Below are 23,396 nucleotides of genomic sequence, written 5' to 3'. Positions count from 1 at the left end.
GAAAGTACGACATATCTTTCAGTCGTTCACCTGGTGTTGTGGGTAGAGGCAATACAAGCAGTCTTTATGTGGATAATCCACATGGAGCCTTTTCCTTCCACAGGTCTTGCAAGGGCGGAAAAGGCCTTTTCTAGAAGAATCTGACATTTTTGAGTTCTCTGAGAGAAAAAAGCTTCTGAAGAAGTAGAAAACTGAGCAGAGCTCAGGGAGACTCCCTTCACACAACGTGCGGTAGAAAATCTGAGGGAAGGAGCTTCTCTGGAGAGTGTTCTAGAGGGTACTGGTGCCTGATTGGCCAACAGGCAAGTTTGGGTCCTTTTCACAAAAGGACCTGGATAAGCTATATGAGTGACTGGTATTTCCTTTATAGCCTATGGCAGTGGTTCCCAACCTTTTGACTTCTGTGGGCCTCCATTTTATCACTACTGGAACCCGGGGACCCCCACTGAATCATTATTGGAATCCAGTTACCCCCCACTAAGTCATTACTGAAAGCTGGGGACCTAAACTGTTAAATATTATTTCATTTTCTAAGCATTCGCAGACCCCCTGAGGAGGCTTTGCGGACCCCGAGGGGTCCCCGGACCACAGGTTGGGAACCACTGGCCTATGGCAAAAAAATGTATTTGTTAATTATTGCTATTTTATGTACCGTGGGACTCCCACTTCGATGACGGGGATGATTCATGCATGTGAATTTATGAAAGATCCAATACTGGATAACTACCACTTTTCTTCATCTCTACATTCTGTCAGTGAGGGCATTCACTGACATACTGCTGTTTTTTTTCCTAAATTCTGCAGCCCTGCGCAACTATTGCTCGATAGCTCGAGGACTCCGACACACCACTGCAATAAAAGGTAGTGTCAGTAGGTAAGCAGGGTTGCCACCATTCCATGAGAAAAATACAGGACGCATTTCAAGATTCGAAAAGGCCGAAATGTGATCAGAGGTAGAATTTTAAATGAAATCGTTTGTATTCATTTATAACATGTTTACTTTAATTATCAATTAGGATTCATTAAGGCAGAGGTGAAACACATTTTAAATTGATCTCCTCCTACGTTTACTGTTGAAAGTATTTACTGATAAGGGGAATAAATATTGCCTTTTAGTGGTCTTCTTAAATTTTGTACCGCCTTGGACATTAAAATACTGGTATAAAACAAGCGAGGTAACAATTCTATAAATAAGTCGTTTTGATTTCACCTTGACTCGCCATCTTCCTGAGTAGCTGTCACCTTAGTGTGAGGGAAAATAACTGAAACATTGGAGACCTTCTCGTATGTCCCTGTCTCTGTGGTGGTCTTGACACTTAGGAGACTGATCAAAACAGCATGGTTACTTCAGTACCCATTTGACAATGCTTGCATGGCTTGTGATAGCCTCTCTGATAAGGATACACTTTCGCTTATATAATGGTTGATTCTATAGGTTTGCAGATTCATCCTGCTGCAGGTATTTTTATTATTGGTAGTACTCATTTTTCCTGCCAGAATTAGGGTTACCAGATTTTAAGAATCAAAAACCGGGACAAGTCAGATATAAACATAGGACTAGCGTTTTTCTTCTTTATATATATATATATATATATATATATATATATATATATATATATATATATATATATGAATTGACAAGTCTACCTCCTCCTGTGCTGTCTGAAAGAATATTTCTATATACTACATTAAATTACTTTAGAGCCGTCTCTTGAAAGGAAAGCACAATTTAATTTCTGCTTTGCAGAATGAACATATCTTTGTCCCAAAAACCGGGACATTTGTTGAAAATTAGGAAAACCATCCGGACAGTCCTCTGAAAACTAGGACTATCTGGTCACCCTAGCCGGAATTTGACCTTAGGCCTGATAACTAGACTAGACAGACATATGTCAGAAGCCAATGTTGGGTTGGGGTAAATTTCACTGAGAGTAGGTGGGAGAGATTGGTGGTGGTGTCATGTTACTGCAACTGCTATAAAATGATATGTCAACAGTGAAGTACACACTTCTTTTGAAATGTCTCCTGTTTCCCCACTGGGGCTTCTCATGGATTTTAACAGCTTCAGAGGCCCTGGATGCCTGGATACAATAACTGCAAGTCCACCTACCCCCCCCAACCCCATATCTTCGGACTAGCTCTGAAGCCTATGAGACCCTTCCATGACCTTCTGGCGAGTTGTGTAAAATGTACACCCTGATCCTTCTGTCTGAGGCTCCAGACACCGTATCTGAGCCACAAATTGGCATATTTAGTCTTTCCCATAAGGGTGAGTATAAGTCTTTGAAATCGGTCATGATTGTTCTTGTGCGTTGAACTACTGAGCTTTCATATCAGTTGTGGTATCGCACACACATTACCACACTGTGCTTGCACACTTTGTTATATAACCAAAATGACTCCACCCCTTACAGACTCTTCACTCCTACCTCCGCTCATTAAAGAGATACTAGTGGAGCAGCAGGGCCGTTAAGAGTCATTACGCAAGCAAGTAAAAGTGTCCACCAGTTCCTCCAGGTTGAGTTATAAAGGGATCCATAGTGGGTGATGTCGTTCCCTCAGCACACTGGACCCTGGAACCATTACCCCTGCTCCAGTAATACAACTTTTCCCCTAAAGAGGCACAACAAACTTCACAGACAGAGTTTGTTTTATACTCCTTAAAAAACAGGGTAAAGGTAGAGATAAAAACAGCAATTTTAGACAGGGAACAGTTCTTAAGAACTGTGGAAAAACAATAGTAAGGCAAGAGATAAATAAGTGCAATGAGCAAGACAAGAGAGCTACCTTTGTCGATAACAAAATGCAAATTATTTAGAGAGTGATGTTATTGATACTCAATAATATTAATCATTATTACTTACTGTATTCGTCTGACGTTTCTTTGCACCTTACAAAGTTGGTAGCAGGATTGGTACTAATTGCATTGACTCTAGAATAGTTGTGAAAATTTGCTGGACCTCTGGTTTATGAACTGGTGACCCTTAAGTTCTCTGCAGCAGGAACATGAACCCTCCAAGTAATCCTTGTCTTTTTACCTTCACAGTTTATGTCCCAGTGCTTTGCTGGCAGGGCTTTGTGCATCATGAGCAAAGTGCTCTGGAGACCTGCATTTCTATTACGTGTGGTACGTAATCTCTATCTTTTCAATAACTTCTACTTAGCTGGCCAAAGCAATACGTTAACATGACACAAAATTAAGCATCCACTTTCTGTGTTTCGAGAATCCTATCAGTCACCACACACTGCAGCTACAGGGTGGACTACTTTCCTGGAACTAATTATATATTAACAAAGGGTCAAAGCTACCTTTACACAAAACAAAGAAAAGAAGAAACCAAAGACAGCTTTAAATAGCTATTGGTGCAGTGATTTTCTCCACTCTCCTCTTCACATGCATATAAGCGGATTTGTTGTACAGCTGCTAGAGGAATGTCACACAAAAAGCAGTTTGACAAGGAATGATCATTCTGTATAAATGGATATCTTGCTCAGTCTGCATGGGGATGTCTATGAAGTCTCCAAAAGAGACTTAGGGGGTTATTCTAACTTTGGAGGAGTGTTAATCCATCCCAAAAGTGACGGTAAAGTGACGGATATACCACCAGCCGTATTACGAGTTCCATAGGATATAATGGACTCGTAATACGGCTGGTGGTAAATCCGTCACTTTTCCGTCACTTTTGGGACGGATTAACACCTCCTCCAAAGTTAGAATAACCCTCTTAGTGAGGGTGATTACGGAGTTCATCAAGGTCAACCATAGACGCTACATACAAGATTGTAATACATTATAATTCTTTCAGCATGGCTAAATGATGGGACCATTGCTGGGTTTCGTGTCTCAGTGGACTAATGTAGCCACTGCACTGTAAGAGTTTATGTTTGATCATGTGATCTCAAACCGTTGTTGGTCCATTTTGGGATGGAAAAGTCCTCTGAATGGTAATGGATGTGCCGCCCTATCCTGAGTGCCCCAACTGTACTGATATCTGGATCCCTAATGCTGATTTTTGCTGTCATAGACAAACATGGATCAAGCTTGTGTGTCATGACATGTGTGTGTCTATCGGATTGTGATCTTGTTGGACTGGAAGGGATGCCCAAAGTGGCTACCTCCATAATGGTGAGAGACTGCTGCCTTCACCCGGAGTTAAGCAGCCATGTACTGGTCAGGAGGAATCAGCAGGTCTGTTTTAACCTGTGTGACTGGAGTGAGGCTTTCAGGGTCACTCAGTTAAAGTTTCACTACTGTGTGCTTAACTCACCCTTGTCCTACATTAGTTTAGTGTATAGTGCTGGGCAGGAAATGAGTGGGGTATCTGGGCTGGGTGTATGTGTTCCTGGTAAGTGTACAATACGGGTATAGTGCAGAACTATTCAGGGTTTGGATGCTGAATGCATGTACTGGATGTATGTGCATGAGTGCCCATTAAATGAAGAATGCAGTGCATGCATGTTCAATGTATTTGCTAAATGCATGAGTGTCTACGAGTGGCACACAGGAAGGATACTTTGCTGTTTGGTTTATGTATGCTGTATACATGCACTTAGTGTATGTGTGCCTGTGAATGGTTCAATACATGGAGGACCTGGGTTAAATTTTGGGGGAATTAGGCCTGCATGGTGAAACATGAGGGAGGCAGAGGAATCACCCAGATAAATGTAAATATTGCTACATCCCTGTAAGCATGCTGGGACACACACTGGAGAGAGCAGAACCCATACACTTTAAAGGGTGCTCTTTGATTCAGAGAGATGTCACAGGAAGGGCCTGATAAGAGACTTATAAAGATAGATTTGAGGAGTTAGGCTAACGTTTTGTTACACATATCTCTGTGACTGACATCATGCTGTGAACTCTAGACCTTCCCATGGCCTGTGCTGTGGGGCTTTGCAGTCACTCCTGCTGTGACAGACTGCTTTCAAGAGAAAGAGGCAGGAGAGGAGTGGCCAGTTCCAAAGAAGCAGACCCCCAAAATAAACTTCAAATCACACTTGGTGTTTGGAAATAGACTATAAGAGGGGGAGCTTGAGATCTCAGAAACGGTGAAGGGGAATAACCACTACTTTGTGAATGTCATTTTTCCTTTGTGTTATTAGATGTAGAAATAAAATACTTATTTTAAAATAAAAATAAGTCTTTGGCTAGACAATTAGTTATTGCTGTTACTGCATGCATTTTGAGTTCCAAGCCTGGGTGCACTCTCCTGTATTGATCCCCCCCCCACCGCCACCACCACCGCAGAGGAAGCCTTGGACTGCTCAAACCACTCTACTCCCGAGAGTCAAGTGCTTAAACGGAACTTGGCGCAGTTGCTCGGGATACATAGTAGGTCAGTCTTGAAGACATTAGGGCTAAAGGGCATTAACCCCCACGGCTGGGCCTAGTAACCCCTGTGTGCCTATGGCCCTCTGAAAGTGATTCTGACAGTCCACTTAGCTTTCTATTCTCCAGAGGATGAAAGACTAAGCTTGATAAAAAAGTGCCACTGAGTTGTCTAATAATAAACATGTTATTTTGCTCCAAGACACTAATGGGTAACTATGGGCTTCACAGTCACACGTTAATGTTATTAATGTTTATGGCCAAATATACTAAATCTTTTTGTGCTTGTGATTTGCAAAAACGTTTGAATGAAAGACCAGAAAAAAGTGTGTTACAATATACAAAGCATACTTTGTAAGTTAAAAAGATCTGTCCATCTTACAAAGTACACTTTGAAATACAAAGGACAAAAATAGTGTAGTGAACTGTGAGTAAGGAGATACAAATAAAACTTGCGATATGAAGCTCTGAGACACTGCTTCTGAAGTCTAGAACTACAAGCTAGGACACGCCCAGAGGTGCTTCGACTGATTAAAGTTTTCATACTGTGAGGAAACGCGCGCTGAAGAGACGCTACCAGTATCTCCAAAGGTTCAGTGGAAGTGCGCCACCTTCCTTGTGCTCAAAACACCAGACTGCTGACTTCCTTGACGCGTCCGCCATCTTGGAATTTCCAAAGTTGCAGCGTGTTACAAACACGAGAAGAATGACGATCAACCAAAGTTTTGCAGATGGCATTCCGCGCCTCCAAAGGGCATATCAATTGGTCTCTTGTCAGGGTCTGGTGTACTGGACTTCTGTATAGGTGAGTCCTTGTTCCTGCAAGAATGGTCCTGACAGTTTTCCTCCAACTTTTAGCCTTCAATCCTTCTCTTTTTGCTGACTTCATTTTTGCAGGCCATAGGAGCCTTGACACTTTACCCCTGCTAACTGAATGTTAGACCTGGCATCCTTGGTGTTGTTTCCCCTGAAATGTTTCCCTCTGACCTCCTGTTTTGCTGACCTTCTTTTTGCTAGCTTTAGGACTGCAGGCACTTTACCACTGCTGATCAGTGCTACAATGTGTGTGCTCTTTCATTAAAACATTATAATGTTGGCTTATCCACAATTGGCAAATGTAATTTACTTAGATGTCCCTAGTAAAGTGCACTACCTATGCCCAGGGCCTGTAAATTAAATGCTACTAGTGGACTTGCAGCACTGATTAGGCCACTCCCTGAAGTAGCCCTTCAAACATAGCCCAGGCCTGCCACTACAGAGAGTTTTAAACTGCCATGCTGACCTGGCAAGTTAGCCCTGTTCCCAGGCCCAAAACTCCGACAGCCCCAGTGGCAGGGTGCAGTGTATTTAAAAAGTTGGACATGTACTTTTCAGTTTTACATGTCACAGGTAGTAAAAAATCTCTTACATTTATTTTTTACAACAACAAGGCCTATCTCTCCCATAGGTTAACATTGGGATTGCCTTATCACATTTTATGTGTAATTTCCAATTGGGAAGGGATGGGACCCCCAAGTTTGGAATCACAATTTAAAATCACAAGTTATGGTGGTGTCAGATTTTAAATTGAAATTCTAAAAATGGCAGTTATAGAAAGTTGTCATTTTCTTACTTTAAATCATATAGGCCCTCATTACAACCCTGGCGGTCGGCGGTAATTTGGGGAAAGGTACTGCCAACAGGTTGGCGGTACCTTTTCCCAAATTATGACATTAGCGGTTTGGCTCAAGCCAAACCGCCAATGTACCACTCTGTCTGCCAGGTTGGGTAACGGCCGCTCAGTCTCCAGCCCAGCGGCCGTCACAATCCCACCCTCGGAATTATGACCCCGTCTATCACCATGGTTTTCGTGGCAAGCGTACTGCCCGAACACCATGTTGGTAGGCACTATTAGTGCCAGTGAATTCCTTCCCTGGCACTGATAGGGGTCTCCCCTGCCCCGTCCCCAGAGTCCTACCCCACCCTCCCGCTCCCTCTCCTGCCCCCGCACATTAACACACCCACTCAAGTACACACATACACACTCATACCCACATCCACCTACGCATGCACACATACATACCCACACACCGCAACAGACACCAACATACTTTGCTGCACACATGCATTCACAACACACAACATACAAGTACACTCATATTCAGGCATTCAATCAGCGCGACTCACACCTGCATGCACGCATTCATAAACAGACAGCCCCCCCACACACACAACACCCCCACATACGCACACAACACCCCCCACTCCCCTCTACTGTCGGAGAACCCAACCTACCTGCTTGCAGGGGGTCCTCCGGCTGGAGACGGGACGCGGCGCTGCTGTCAGCAGCAGCGTCCGCCAGCAAAATACTGCCAGGCCGTATCATTGCTCATGATACGGTAGGCGGTGTTTTGCTGGTATAGCGCTACTGCTGACAGCAGCGCCACCTTACCGCCGTCCGCCGCCATGACCGTCAGCACTATTCCGCCAGCCTCCAGGCAGAATTCCGTCGAGGGTCATAATGCGGGTGAGTGGCTGGTAGCCACGGCGACGGTATGTTGATGGCTGTCACCGTGGTGGTAGGCTGCAGATACCGCCAATGTTGTAATGAGGGCCCTAATGCCTTCTACCTGTCTCTGACTACACATCTGGATGGATGACAGCTGGGCTCTTATGCATTCCCTCCAGACAGGCACTCACAAAAGGAGCTTATTTGTGACTCTACATGTTGATGGGCCATCTTGGGCAGGATGGGAGGGAGGAGCTGACACTTACACCTGAATGGGCTGTGTCCTGAGCTCACACAAAGGGCTTGAGCCCTTGTAATATGTCTGGAGCCAGGACAAGAAGAGGAGGAACTGTGAGCACTTCAAATGCCTCTCTTTGAAGTCTCCCCCACTTCAAAGCACCACTGGGTATAAAAACTAGACATCTGACTCCAGATAATCAGTACATTTCTGGACCTGAGGACATTCTGTCAGGAAGGAGGACTGCTGAGCTGTTGAAAGGACTGTCACTCTGCTAGACTCTCCTAGACTTTCCTGGACTCCTGCTTTGTTGTGCCTTCCCTGCTGCCTTCCTTGCCTGGAAGTGACGAGGTCTGGACCTGCATCCCTACATTCTCAAAAAACAAAGTGACTTCAAGGGCTTGCTGGCTTGCCTCATGTTTTAAATGTTTTGGGATATTAAAGACTTCTGACAACTATGCTGCGTCTTCTGGACTCTGGGACTTGAGACCAGCCCTTCCAAGTGGTTCTAATCCAGTCCTCGGACCTTGGAAGTGGGTTTGGTAGCTGTTTGCTACCAGAATCCACTCATCGTCATTGCTGCACCAGTCGGAACCAATGCATCCCCTTTGCCGCTGCAGGAGACATCACATTACCAGCTGCACGGCTCGATGACAACACATCACCTGCATCTAAGCGGATGGACATCAACAAAGCTCTGACTGCGCAGCTCAGAACCAATGTATCACCTACAATGCCAGGATCGACAATGATGCATCAAAACTGCTGCTCCTCGCATCGCTCCTCAAAGTTGATGCAACCCCGAACCAAGGTACTGATTGCAGTGGGTCAATGTTAATCCCTGTATTCAATCGACACTCCATTGCGGTTGGCCTGACTTTTCAGATTTCACCTGGTCTAGCGTGACCAGATAGCCTTTAAGGACTATACTTGCCGATATTCTTTAAAAATTCATATCTCAACTTATACTTATTGGATGTTGGTAGTTTTTGCCTTGTTTTGTTCATTACATTAAACACTATTTTTCTAACGGATGGGGTATATTTTTATGTGGTGCTTTCACTGTTTTCTTTGCTTTAAGTGTAGCACAAATACTTTACACATTGCCTCCTAAGTTAAGCCTGATCTGTGCTAAGATACCAGAGGGTGAGCACAGGTTAATTTATGGTGTGTAATTGACAAGGACTGTGATCTCTACTTAGTGAGGGTGCATACCTCTGCAAACTAGAGACCCAATTTCTAACACAGAGCTATAGTGTTTGTGCTCGCTCCCCGAAACATGGTAACATTGTCTTACACACGATTGCCACGTTTAATTTACTTGTAAGTGCCTAATAAAGTGGTACTGCATGTGGTCAGGACTTGTAAATTAAATGCTACTAGTGGGTGCATCACTCATGGGGCCATCCACCCAAGTATCTTTTAAACATGTCTCAGGTCTGAAATTGCAGCCTGTGTGTGCAGTTTTAAACTGCTGTTTGAATCTGGAGAAATAAACCTTTTGCCAGGCCTAACCCTTTCTTTTTAATACATGTAAACCACTCCTAGGGTAGGCTCAACATAGCCCAGAGGGCAGGGAATAGTGCATTTAAAAATGTGGACATGTACATCTAAATTTTACATGAACTGTTAGTGAAAAACTAAATTTGTTTTTCACTATTACAAGCCATACCTCTCCATAGGATAACACTGGGTTATTCTGTGAGAAAGGTAGGCCTTCTATAAGTGATAACTTTCAATTAGAAGCAGGTGGGATTATTGAGTTTGGTGTCAAAAGAATTGTAATTGAAAACCCTCTTTAAAGGTAAAGAAGGATTTTAAGTCACAATTCTGAAAAGGATACCTTCGAAAAGTGTAGTTTTATTTGTCCTAACCTTTTGCTGTCTCGAGCCGGGGTCACATGACTAGGTGTAGCTGACAGTGGGACTTTGTTTATTGGTCCCAGAGGGTGAGACAAAGAGAGAACGGGTGTTGGCAGAATGAGCCATCTCTGACTTGAGGGAGGTGGTGTCACCTACCACACTTGCACATCACAAAGACTGTGCCTGAGCACACTCACAAAAGGTTTTCACCCTAGTCTTTTGTGCCCCAGACAGGCTGGGGCCATGGCAGGGAGGCAGGGAGGCAGGAAATTCCACACCCCTCTGCGGGTGGAAACACCCAGAACCTTCTCCTACTTCAAAGCTGGCACCAGGTATAAATATTTGATCCTCCGACCCAGCTCTTGAGTGCACATTTGGATGACTCAGGGCTGCTGTGCTGCAAGAAGAACTGCTTTTCTGCTGCCCTGCTGGTTTAGTGAGAAGGACTTGACCTGCATCTTGACCCCAAGAGCTAGTGGCTGGCTTGCTGTTCAGAGCCTCAGGAACAGAAAAGGCTTCTACCACCTTGGACCCAGCACCTAGACTTTGTCTGCTGTGAGCCTTGTCCCCCATGTGGTGCCATGCCAGCCTGAATCCTTGAAAGTGAGCCTGAATGTGCTCTGCCAGCCCAGCTGTGGCCTCTTAGGCAGAACTGATGCAGCGCGTCGCATCACCTTGCAGCCACTCATCAGAACCGCCTCAGCAAGGCACTACCGACGCACAACTTTGCATCAAAGCCCTGGAGCTCCTTGGAATTGCTGCTGTGTGATGCATCCTCAATGCAGGCCTTTGCATCGCAGCCACCTGGCTCCTCGGAACACTCACTGTGCGATGCATGACCTCGCAGCCGCTGCTGCACAATGCACCCTCGAATCTAGACCTCACAATGCTCTGCAACCAAGATTTAATGTACTTTGTTCAGTGGGCCTAACCCAGCCCGTTTCCAGCCGACGCTCCATTGCAGTCAGCCTGAAATTGTGACTTTGTGCAAGTCCAGATAATCATGGTTGGCACTTTGTGCTTCTAAGCACTGTTTTCACCTAACCCTTTAAAATTGCATATTTCCGCTTGTTTCTGATTGGATATTTGTCCTGTATAAATACTTTACACATTGCCTCAAATTTAAGCCTGACTGCTTTGTGCCAAGCTACCAGAGAGTTTAGCATAGGTTAATTTGGGGGCGGGGTGCTTTAGTTTTAACCTCGCATGTTTTGTGGTTGCTGCTTGAGTAGGGTTTCACTCCTCCCAAACCAATAACCCAATTTCCTATACTTACCCTTAGCTTGTTTGATGCAGGGAGTGAGCAGTGGGCATCACCTTCACCTTTGACTTTATTCAAATTATCAATGACATATGACTGAAATCCAAAATGAGAGGGGAGGGATAAAAACGGTTTCACAGTGGAAAATGTTGGTAAAGAACAGCACCTTCCTTGTGAATAGTGACTTGTCGGCATTGGCGAAACAGGCAGTGGGTCCAAAGGTCATTTGCATGCTTCCCATAATTCTATTAACTGAATGCTAACATTTCATTTTCTTGGTAATTTTTTTTAATTGAACACTGTTGACAGGAATGAACATAGTTATCTTAGTAGTTAGCTGTCCATAGCTGTTATAAACATTGCCATGGTCCCCTCTGGTGTAACACTCTTCCCACCCATGTCCCACCATAGGCCTGGTTGACAGGAATGCAGACAGAGTTCTCATGTTTCTTCCCCTTGTGTCTTAATTGTCTCAGGTTCAGTTCTGGGTCAGTCATATTGTTATAGCACTCTCAAATCTTGGAAGGCATTTGACTTCTCTATATTCTATATCCATACATTCTGGCATTGGTTGCCACACAGAGACAAAAAATAATCTCCGTCCCTGATCAGGTGTCTGCCCAGTCTTCCATTACCATAGTGCCCCATTACCTGGTGTATTAGAATTTTAGTTTGAGGTGGGAGGAGTTTGCTGTTTCCATAATCTCAAAATCTCAATTTTAGCTATTATTATCAGATGGAAAATTAGGGACCATTCTCTCTGTCAACCCTTCACATGTTTCTGCTTTAAGCTCCAGAATGATCATCCAGATTATAGACAGACTGCTTCTTTTATTGCAACCAGCACTTTATTCCAAAAAATAGCAATGATCAAGGAGGACCACCACATATGTTTATGGTGACCTTTACACCTGAAGACTCACCATCAGGCATCCTCAACCCAACTGTACATCCTACACATTCAGTCTGTTGTTAATTACCAGTATGTCATTGTCTTATTAGAGGATACTTATGAAGTACCAAATTTGTTAAATGTGGCTGCATCTCTCCAAAGAATTTAACATTTTCTTGTATGAAATGCTGTTTCTATCATCCTCTTCCATATCTTCATATAGTTTGATTGTTGATTATGGACTGTTAGTGTTGTATACAATTTAGATTGAACTTTCTTAATTATGTCCGTTGCTGTTACCAGCTTTTAAAAGCCAGTCATCTGTCTGGTGGCTACCAGCTTGGTTTGTGTGGTATGCCTGTAGCTGCTGGGAGGAAAACCATTCTTTCTCTGTCAACCCGTATGTCTTTTTACAGTCTTCAAAGGATCGAATCGGATCTTTATCATGTTGGTATGCTAAGGTCCTCCAATCCATGTCTTGTCAGGCCTGGTAAACCATGCCCCTCACTCGCTGGTGTAATAATCTCTGTTATTGTAAATTGGAGTGAGCTCTGAAGGGAATGTTGTGAGCCACTGGTTGACTGCTTTGAAGTCCCAGATGTCAAGAGCTGTGCTCGTAACTGGACTATAATATAGCCTATCTAGTCCATTTATTTTCAACAACCAGACAATATTCAACAATGTTCTTCCTGCTATTGCCTTACCCATGTGTACTCACAATCTGTGAGCCATTTCTATGCTGTATGTAACTGTGAGGAATGGTGGGAGTTTCTCATATCTGGACATTCTAGATCCGCTTTGTATTCAGGCTTGTGATGAACAAGTTACTTACCTTTGGTAACGCCTTTTCTGGTGGATACATTAGCTACCTGTGGATTCCTCATCCAAAGAATTTTCCCAATCCACAGGTAGTTGTATCCATCAGAAACAAAGATATCGTAATTTCTGGAGTGCAACATGTTCTAATCTTATTGGAAGTCATTGGAAAACTCCTCCACAAGTGGTGTAATATTAACATTGAAAATCATGTATCCACAGGTACTTAATGGGTGGCTGTTCCAAGGGGACCCCCCCCCCCCTTCCAAATTTCATCCTGTATTTCACTAGGTGTTTGTATTATCAGTAGTTTGGGGTTGACATTGTATCCAGAAATTTCCTTGAATGTCTTTGGCAATGTAATAGCAGAAAAATGTAACTTTGGGCAGATTTCAGGGTCAATAATGCATAGGCCACAAATATGGATTTTTTGATTTCTATCATCCAAAGGTCAGCCCTTTTATCTCTTTAGACCATTGAGTTGTGGTAGCCTGAGAGTAGGTTGCCACTACAAAGTGAAGGGCTGACAATCGGGCATCCCTAGCTTGTGCTACTCCAAATCTTATTGTCCCTGAATATATCCTGTTTACCATGACTCTTGATATAAGATTTATATATGATATCTGAACTTTTAAAATCCAATCCTCTTCTGGTCCCATCATCACCATCATTTTCTTCAAGAGGTTCTAGTTTACCCTGACCTATGATTTCTCAACATCCAGTACCAACATGGCAAGTGATATCCTTTTACGCTGGATTTCTCAATGAGGTGGATTATTGTCCTTATACTGTCAAACATCTGTATGCCTTGGATGAAACCAGACAGGTCATAAAGGGTAATGTATGGAAGGACTGAGGACAGGTGACATGGGAGAAATTTCTTGTACAGTTTATTAACACTTATTTAATGCAGCTGCTATCCATATAGAGGCGGCGTGTAGTGAATGCAAATGGAGGGATGGCAGTCTGCTGTACCCCTCTAGCCTCCACCATGCATTCACATCTATTTGCAGAACGTCACAGATTCTTAACTCATAATTATGATTAAGGCAAGAATTTGAGAGTTTCTGCAAATGGCATTTTGTGCTGCAACTTACTACATCGGTATATCACATAATGATGGTGGTTTTGAAGACCAGCTGGTGTTCCAAAACACTGAAGTGGTTTGTGATCTCATCATTGCATTTTAGACACTTTAATTTACATTTGTTTAAATCTGAGACATGATTCAGCCATTAGTAATGATAGAAGTGCTAAAGTGAAAGCGCTAGTGGTTCTCCAGCAGTGTAGTATTTTTCATACAATCTTTGTGGTCTCAGCCTCATCAACCTTTCATATGTGTTCTTGAGCATTTGGTTATTTTACATTTTCATGCACTGCTAAGTATTCAGCAGCGTTTTCTGATATTCAATTTCACCTTGTGGGATTTGTAACTCATGTTCACCATTTAGCACTGAAAAGTCTTTGATTTTCTTTTCACACTCTATGAAATAGCAGCTCATAACTACCTCATATTGGTGTACTGCATCAGTTTCATCTTCTAAAAGATCCATGTTGCATTGCCTACGCATGATCTTTTCTCCTACTGTCCATGTTTGCCTCTATTTGCCTGTGTCTGCATTCAGTTTGTAGTTACTTAAGCAATGGCAGGAGTTGTTCCGAAGGTTGTATTGAATGTGAACCAAAGAATTCATCAAGACAGGAACATATCAGCTTTACCCTCACTCCTTTAATAATTAGGGGGGGGCAGTCCCCGGATGCATCTTTGATTGCCACCATTGAGAACCTGTGCAATGGTATGCAGTCTTTACCAGGACTTTTTAAACATTCAAAACTCTATTTGCACTGACCATCTCCTGATGCAGCCAGCAGTGTGCTTTTATTTCCCATTTGTAATGAGGTATTTAATGACCAACCCCACAAGACTGCTGCAACCTCTGATCACTAATATGGGCAACTCACACATCTGTGGTTCATAACCGAGTTATTATATAATTCTTTATTTCGGCACCTATGGCCATAAAAGCACAAAAATGAAAACAGTGTTACAACTTCCAATACATTAAGATTAAATAAAAACATGCACATTTATAAATAGTCACTGGGTAAAAAAATACAAAAGTTTAAAAAAGGACAAACATTCATCCATGATTCCAGAAAAAAACACTAGAATCCACCATGGTTGCCCCTCTAAGTAGTGTGCAATATAAATATTCACTCGGTAAAAAAACATTATAATGAAAAGGTTAACTACCATTCATCAGGGAATACTCGTTCCCACCACAGTGGCCTGTACAATTTATATTTAGTACCATAATTGATTGTACAAACAGATAGTGCTACCTTTAAAATCTCATAAAAACACCACATTGCCTTCATCCCTGGCCTGCCCTTCTTTAATTAGAATATTCACTGGGGTGCATTCGAAATGAGAAAATTGAAATCCAAATTCCTTCACCATGGATAAGGCTAGTAGCGAAACCTTGCCCAACCCCCGATTGCGCAATGGTTAATTACACTGTTATACCCGAGTTATTATTAAATTGGTTAATAGTAAAGATAGACAATTACAGCACACTGAACTTGAAACTGCAGCAATGAGCGCTATTTAAAAAAACAGACAATATGTGTGAATAATCATCCATGAACACATCTAAATAAACGATGCATGAAAAATATGCAGAGCAATGCACTCACAGACAACATACCTACAGTCAATCACTCGCACAGGCCGGCAGACAAACATACACCTAAATAAAATCCACAAGCCTACAAGTTACCTGATATGCAGTCACTCACACACAGAGACAAAGGGGCATGTGATGTATTATGTCATGCTGGTTGTTGGTAAAGCATTTTATGTTGCTTTCAGGCTAAACATACTGATGAGATCCCGGATGCGAAATGGGACTAAGAGAGAGGGAATGAGGAAGGTGCCTTGTGAATGGAATTATTCTACCAAAGATGGAGAAATAGTTAATAGGCAATCCTAGGTACCTGGCACGGTGGAAGCATGGGAGGAAGTAGATGGTAGAAAAGAAAAGGAGGGAACAGGAGAATCTAGGGGGCACACATTTTGGGAGACAGAGCAAAGATTCAGAGGAAATCGGCATAAAAGAAGTTAAAGAATGGTGGCCTGATAGAAAATTGCCAAGGAAATTCAGGTACCCATGTCCACTTACCAACTCACAAAAACTGAAACCACAGACAGGATCACTTATAACACAGATAAAGTCAAATAGCACATATAGGAGGTAAGGGAATGAACACAGATATAAAGAAGGTAAGCAACTGCATGGCTACATATTTCATGCACACTTAATGCTTAGACTCTGCTGACAAAAACATTTGGGAGGCAAAGAAAATATCTGTGCCAGTCTTTAATAATTCTAGTCTTTTTAGAGAAATCCCCGATAAAGGGTGTTGGAATGCTTAGTTTCCATATCTATGCCATCACCTCTTCCGTTCAATCATCACATATACTCATAATGCTGAGTTTTCTATAAGGTCCAAGGTTTAAGTGAATGTGTTGTATAACTTTCTGTTGAAAAAAAGACTGTTGCCTGATCGATGCTTACATATTGACTTCCATATGTTTGCCCTCAGCACAGGTACTTTAAACCATCACATTTTTACATTTTTAGGCTATACCTTAGCCTTGACCTTTTAATTTTACTAACATATAAATATACTCACTTGAGTGAGCCAGCACTCTTCTTCTATTGTCCCGTTAATGTGTCATTCCCATATTTCTGCCACCCACTACAGGATAAGGAATAGGTCAATGGATCAGCCCACTTCAGCCACTGGCTGACTTCATTCCGAATGACTGCATTCTAGTCTTTCACAACTCTTCACAGGGACCATGCCCACACAAACACAGTTCAATTCAGCACCAGAGACTACTGTGGCAAAGTGTACTTTTTTGTACCCCCCAATTTTTTTTTTCTTTCAGCCAATAGTTTTTTTATACATAGACGTGTGCCCGGTCTTTGCAAAAAAAAAAAAAAAAAAAAAGACAATCCAAAAGTAATGACAAAGACAAACGACCAACGCTAAGCCCATAGCCAAAGTCTTATTTTACTAGAAATATCCGTACAGGGAAAACAACTACATCCAAATTTGGGCAAAACTTCCTTTTCCTGACTGATTCGAGATTTCCACATAATACGTATTGAGCACTTTAGCATTGTACGGGTAAACGTGCCTGCAGCATGTTTTCAAAATCTGTGTGGCAAAAAAAAAAAATCCCTTCCAGGTGCATTCAGATTGAACCTTCGATTTATTTCACCAAAACATTTTTCTTCATTAACACTTATGGAAGCACTTTTAAATATATGAGTTCAGAATAGCAGTTGTACAAAAACCTATTTTGCTTGATTTACTAGACTACAATATTGCCCTACAATAAACCGGGCCACATATAGTGTTTACATGACAATTGTCTTGCCTCAATGCACTAATGGTTCATGTTTAAAAACTGCCATTTTACCTCTTTTATTAAGTACTTTTATGTGTACTGCTATAATGTTATTTATTAATGTCAAAGCTTCACATGTTAAGGAAATAAATATTCTTGAATTTTGAAGCAGCCATAATTTACATCGTGTTTGTTGTACGATTTACAGAGCAAATATTTTTAGGGTTCGGCTCGTTCACTGACTCTTAGATCCGAGCCAGAACCTTGGCTCAGCTCTGCCTGTAAATCTGTTGGCTTGCCCACCTCTAATATGACAACCGCTCTTCTTCTGCTCACGTGCATCACAAACCCATTCATACTGTATCAAGGGCACAGTCCCCTCTGGATTAAAGAAAAATTATACATCACAGCCTTCGTCTGCTCTGCAAGGGACTGCTTCACCACCACCCTGTAATAAACGGAGCTTGACACCAGGTCGCTTGTCCACCAGTGCACATTTTTAATTTGCATATAAAACTTTCCTGTGGGAAAGCCACTTTTGAAAGATAATTTTTAAAGAATTTCTGTATTCAATTTTAAAATGTCTTTAGTAAATACAAATGAGCAGTAACATAATTCACACATCTTTTCAAAAGAAAAAATGAAGAAAACCAAAGCCATGTAGCCAGAGAGATGGAAAATCTTCAACATCTGTATCCCATGATGCCCATACAGGGGTGGTTACCACAGTTTTCTTTTACCGGACCTCAAGATTCTGACTCAGTAGATAAACCTTTTTGATATCTCCACTGGGGGAGGGAGGAGGATTGGTCATCACTACAATGAAGATTGAGATGAAGAACTAAGGTCAGAAGTAAATGCCTTTTTATCATTCATGGGATCTTTATTGGTAGGCATAAGCGTTCAAGAGAATAGGAAGCCTGTCCTAAAAGTCAGTGTAGAAATATCAGGTTGCAATGGCCTACTAGTAAAGGGGTAAGACAAGAAGGGACAGCAAACCTGAGTATCAATTATGGATTTTGATTTAAGACAATGTTGTCTTAAAAATGCATGAAATGACCTCCAATTGGCTGCAAAGCTCTGATACAGGAATATTTCTCTTAATGGGAGTTGTTTCTGTTTGTCCTCTTGTGGTGCAAGCTATTAGCCTAACTAGTGATTGTTAACTACTTTATGGCAAATGATAATGCATGAAATGGTCAATCTTGCAATACATCTTTCTGAAGTGAATAAGCCTTCTTACATACCACGCATGCTGGCACCTCTCAGATGGAAAGGAAGCATTATGAAAAAGCTCAAAGAGAAAGGGACTCACTTATATAGAAATATGAAACCCCCAAACGGAAAACCAGCCAGACGTCTTGTAATCACTCTTTTCTTATAGTATACAGTTCATAAAAACTCAGTGCTTGGATCTTGCTAACTATAGGTGATAAATAGCTACCAACAATGTAGTTCGAGAGAGGCTGTATGGATAGGCTCGAATGTTGGAAGCATAAGTTTTGATCAGATTATTTTCCAAAAGAGGAGAACATCGAGTGGGTGGAGTAAACATGTTTTTGGCTGATTAAAAAAAAATCTTTAATAATTGGGTTCTAAAAAAGTGTTTTGCAAAGGATGTCTTTGGTAAGCCCTAGTAGTTGCCAAAGCTACCTTGACAGAAAAATATTGGAGCCTAGAGAAGCCAGATGGGGGCAGGTCTAAGAGAAGGAATAGTTTCTTACCTGTAACTCCAGTTCTCTCGTAGGGGATTTTCCATTATAGTCATAAGCACTGAATAGTCCTGCCGATGTGCGGGGACCCAGGAGCACTTTTTCACAATAACTCTTCTTTCTTCGGGAAGGCCTGTAAAGTCACTTAAGAGAGAAAAATACTACGCAGCCTATAGGAAGAGACTACAATGGCCCAATTATTCATCTGGTATGTAAAAAAGGGACCAGGAGAGTATATATGTATATAATTTCATGTTATTTCTGTAAAACAGCATACATGTCTTTCACAAACCCTTTTTTGGTAGACTAGAGAGATGAAGTAAGGGAGGGCAGTGTAGCCCCTTAGGCTGCCATTATACGAGTTAAAATAGAGGCTGTGCGTTTAAGAACCTAGAGACCACCAGTATCCCATTGTGCTGAGCAGGAGGCAGTTGCTGCAGTTCTTTCTGTAGCAATGTGTGTGTTATATATGGGACTGCTGGTTACTTCTGTTCACTCCACCGGGGAGGAGGGAGGGTTGCTTATTACTATAATGGAAATTCACCTATGAGAGACCTGGAGTTACAGGTAAGAAACTATTCCTTCTCTCGTAGGGAATTTCCATTTATAGTCATAAGCACGGAATAGAGAAGCAAGCCCATCCCTACTTAAGGCAGTGGAGAAGACAGGGAGGGTAACTTTGTTGAGTTTTAAGTAAATAGATTACTAAGAGAGGCTTGTCCTACTTGAGCATCTGCTCTGGCATCAGAATCCAGGCAGTAATGTTTTGTAAATGTATGGACAGATCTCCAAGTGGCTACTTTGAAAATATCTGGGATAAGGATATTTCTTAATAACACAGCTGTAGCTGCTTTACCTCTAGTGAAGTGTGCTTTAGGCTTAGCTGTTAGTGTCTTGTTAGCCTTTTGATAACATAACAGGATGCGGAAAACCAACTATCGGGAAATGGACTGTTCAGAAGAGACCAAACCTGTACAGACTGGACCATAGCTAATAAACACCTAGTTCAACCTACAGATGTCACATGTCTAGTCTAGGTATAATTTCAAAAAATCTCCTCACATCCAGAGAATGAAGAGATCTTTCCACTGGAGTAGAGGGGTTCTGAAAGAATGTTGGAAGAGATATGGTTTGGTAAACGTTAAAGTCTGAAATAACTTTAGGGAGGAATTTCGGGTAAGCTCTCATAACCACGTTATTAGAATGTAAGACTGTGTATAATTAGTGAGAACAAAGCGCTTGGATCTCGCTATCCCTGCAAGCTGACATTATTGCTACAAGGAAAACTGTCTTCCAAGAGAGGTGTTGCAGGAAGGCTTTGTGAATAGGCTCAAAGGGATCCTGCATAAGACGAGAGAGTACAATGTTAAGCTCCCAGGGAGGTGAAGGACACCTAATGGGAAGGAAAAACTTTTTCAAACCTTCAAAATAATCCTTGATGACAGGGAATTTGAAAAATGAGGCTTGAGAAGGACATTTTCTGAGGGCAGCAAGAGCTGCCAAGTGAACCTTTATAGAAGAGGATTGCAAGACAGATTTTGCCAGATGCAGTAAGTATGGAGAATTACATCTTCCTGGCAAGAAGTGGGGTCTACATTTCTAGAGAAACACCAAATCCAGAATCTCTTCCACTTTAAGGCATATGCGGAATAGGTGGAAGGCGACTTAGACTCTTTCAGGATGTCCATGCAGTCCTGCGTCAGATTCAAGTGTCCGTACTGCACTAGTTCAGGAGCCATGCTGCAAAATATGAGGAGATGGATGGACCGGTGAAGGAGGTCTGTGAACCACTATTGACTTGGCCACTCCAGAGCTATTAGGATTATCTTGGCTCTCGATTGGGAAATCTTGATAAGGACTGATGGAATCAGGGGAAATCGGCAGAAAAGTAATTTGTTGGACCAGTTGATCCATAGGGCTTTCCCCAGCATCCCTGGTTAGTAGAATCTCGAGGCGAAGCTATGGCATTTTTTGTTTTCTGCGGTGGTGATCAGGTCGATCGCAGGTGCGCCCCACAGATGAAATATGTTGTGAACAATGTCATTGTGTTTGTGGTTTTCTTGCAGAATTCTTCTGAGAGAGTCTGCCTGCACATTCTGGACACTTGAAAGGTGAGGTGCGGTGATCGTTAGATTCCTGGCTATGAGCCATTTCCATATTGCTTAGGGTTCATGTGATAGAGGCCTGGACCTCGTCCCTCCCTGCTTGTTGAATTAGTACATGGTGGTCGTATTGCCCGTCTGGTCAAGCAGGGAGTTGGATCTGAACGACAGGTGAAATAGCATTAGCGCTAGATGGACTGCACGTAACTCCAGGACGTTGATATGGTATGTTGTATCGCTCACTGAGCATTTGCCCTGAACCTCGAGATAGTCCTTGTGAGACCCCATCACCCTAGCAGTGAGGCACCTGTTACTATTGCTTGAGGAGGAACCTCCTGATGAAAAGGCTTCCCTCGAAGCAGGTTCTTTGGGGAGCGCCACCATGTCAAGGAGAGCTTTGCATAACGCCACAGTACTATCCTGTCATCCCAGTTGCCTGCCATCTGGTACCACTGGACCTCAAGACATTCCTGGCGAGGTTGCATGTGGAGGCGAGCATTCAGTGTGAGGACATTGCAGGATGCCATCGAGCCGAGGAGAGAGGAGATTGTTCTCACTGTTGTATGGCAAGCTGTCATGAGAGAGTGACATTTACGAAGGATCGATAAATGTCTCTCCACCGAAAGGCACACTTTTTCTTGTACCGTATCGATGAAAGCTCCCAGGTAGTGTAAGGTCTGAACCGCGACAGAAGTTGACCCCGAGGCCTAATCTTTGGAGGAGACTCCAAGTCCAGTTGTAGTGAAGCTGAGCTCCCTTAGACGTGGACGCCTTGATCAGCCAGTCGTCTAGGTAGGGGTAGAGGAATATTTTGTGCTTCCTCAGATGGGCAGCCACCACTGCCATGCACTTTGAGAATGTTCTAGGTGCTGACTTGAGACCAAATGGAAGGGCTTTGTACTGATAGTGATCTTGTCCCACTACAAACCTCAAGAACTTGTGATGCTGTCTGGCAATTGGAATATGAAAGTATATGTCTTGAAGGTCAATGAAACAGAGCCAATCCCACTAGTGTAATTGGGGATATATTTGGTGTAATGACAGCATCCGGAACTTTTCTCGCCAAATCCACTTGTTGGCTGTTTTGAAGTCGAGAATGGGTCTGAATCCGTTCTTGACTTTGTTCTTGATCAGAAAGTACCAGGAATAAATGCCTGTACCTCATTGTTAGTGAGGAACAGGTTCCACCGCCTGCTTCTGTTCGAGGATGTTGACCTCCGATCGTAACAGCGGGAGTTGGAAACTGGATGGTTTGGGGCATGGACGGTGGAGGACTGATGAACCGGATACAACATCCATTGCGAACAATATTCAGAACCCAAGCATCTTGTGTTATGGTTTGCCACTCTGCCACCAAATATTGGATGCTTCACCCCACCAGAGTGGGTAACAGAAAAGAGAGAAGTAATAATTTGCCTCCTTGAGGAGGCTGCTGGGTATATCTCCCTCTAGACTGCTTTCTTTGGCAAGACTGATAGGGTCTTTGATGCTGTTGTTTTGCATCCCTTTGCTGGTGTCCCCGATATCAGTGAGGGGTTTGAACCCTGTGGGAATAGAAGCGGCGTTGGTAGGGTCAGAAATATTTTCTGTGTTCCCTGGGTCTTTCTAAACCAATTGCCTTTAGAGTGTCTATTTCCGCCTTCATCCATGCCATTTCATCATTGATATGACTTTCAAAGAGAGTGGCACCAGATAATGAAAGATTTAGTATCCTCTGCCTTGATTCTGGCTTGAGGGATGTAAGGCGGAGCCAAGCGTGTCTTCAAAGAGCGACACCATGGCAGTAATCATGAGCCGCTAATAGGGAAGAGTCTGCTGCAACACTAATAATCTGAATAGATACCATCAATCCCTCATTTAGTATTTCCATTTTCTGCAAACTGGTGCATGGATTCCCACAGTGACCAGTTGTATCTGCCTAGAAGGGCAGTGGTGCTTGGTGCTTTCATGGTAGTCGCTGCGGTACTGCACACTTTACGACCCACGGAGCCTAACTTCCGACTCGCTGTTTCGGGAGGCACTATAGAAGTGGGAGTAGTGGCATGTTGTTTTTTTGCTGCTACTATAATCACCGAGTCTGGTATAGGATCTGTCCTGTGGAAAGCAGCATCTTGATCTGGAGGACGATACTTCTTTCGAAGAATGGATGGGGTTATCTTAATCGAGGTGGGTGTCAAGAAGAGTTCCATAGCAAGGTTCAAGAAGACCTGGTACTAGAGGGAGCAAAGGCCTTGATGTGAGTTTCAGAAATGACTGATGTCGATGGTGTAGTAGTC

This window comes from Pleurodeles waltl, chromosome 4_1 (assembly GCF_031143425.1).
Source record: "Pleurodeles waltl isolate 20211129_DDA chromosome 4_1, aPleWal1.hap1.20221129, whole genome shotgun sequence".
Taxonomy (NCBI): Eukaryota; Metazoa; Chordata; class Amphibia; order Caudata; family Salamandridae; genus Pleurodeles; species Pleurodeles waltl.
This window is presented reverse-complemented; position numbering follows the sequence as displayed.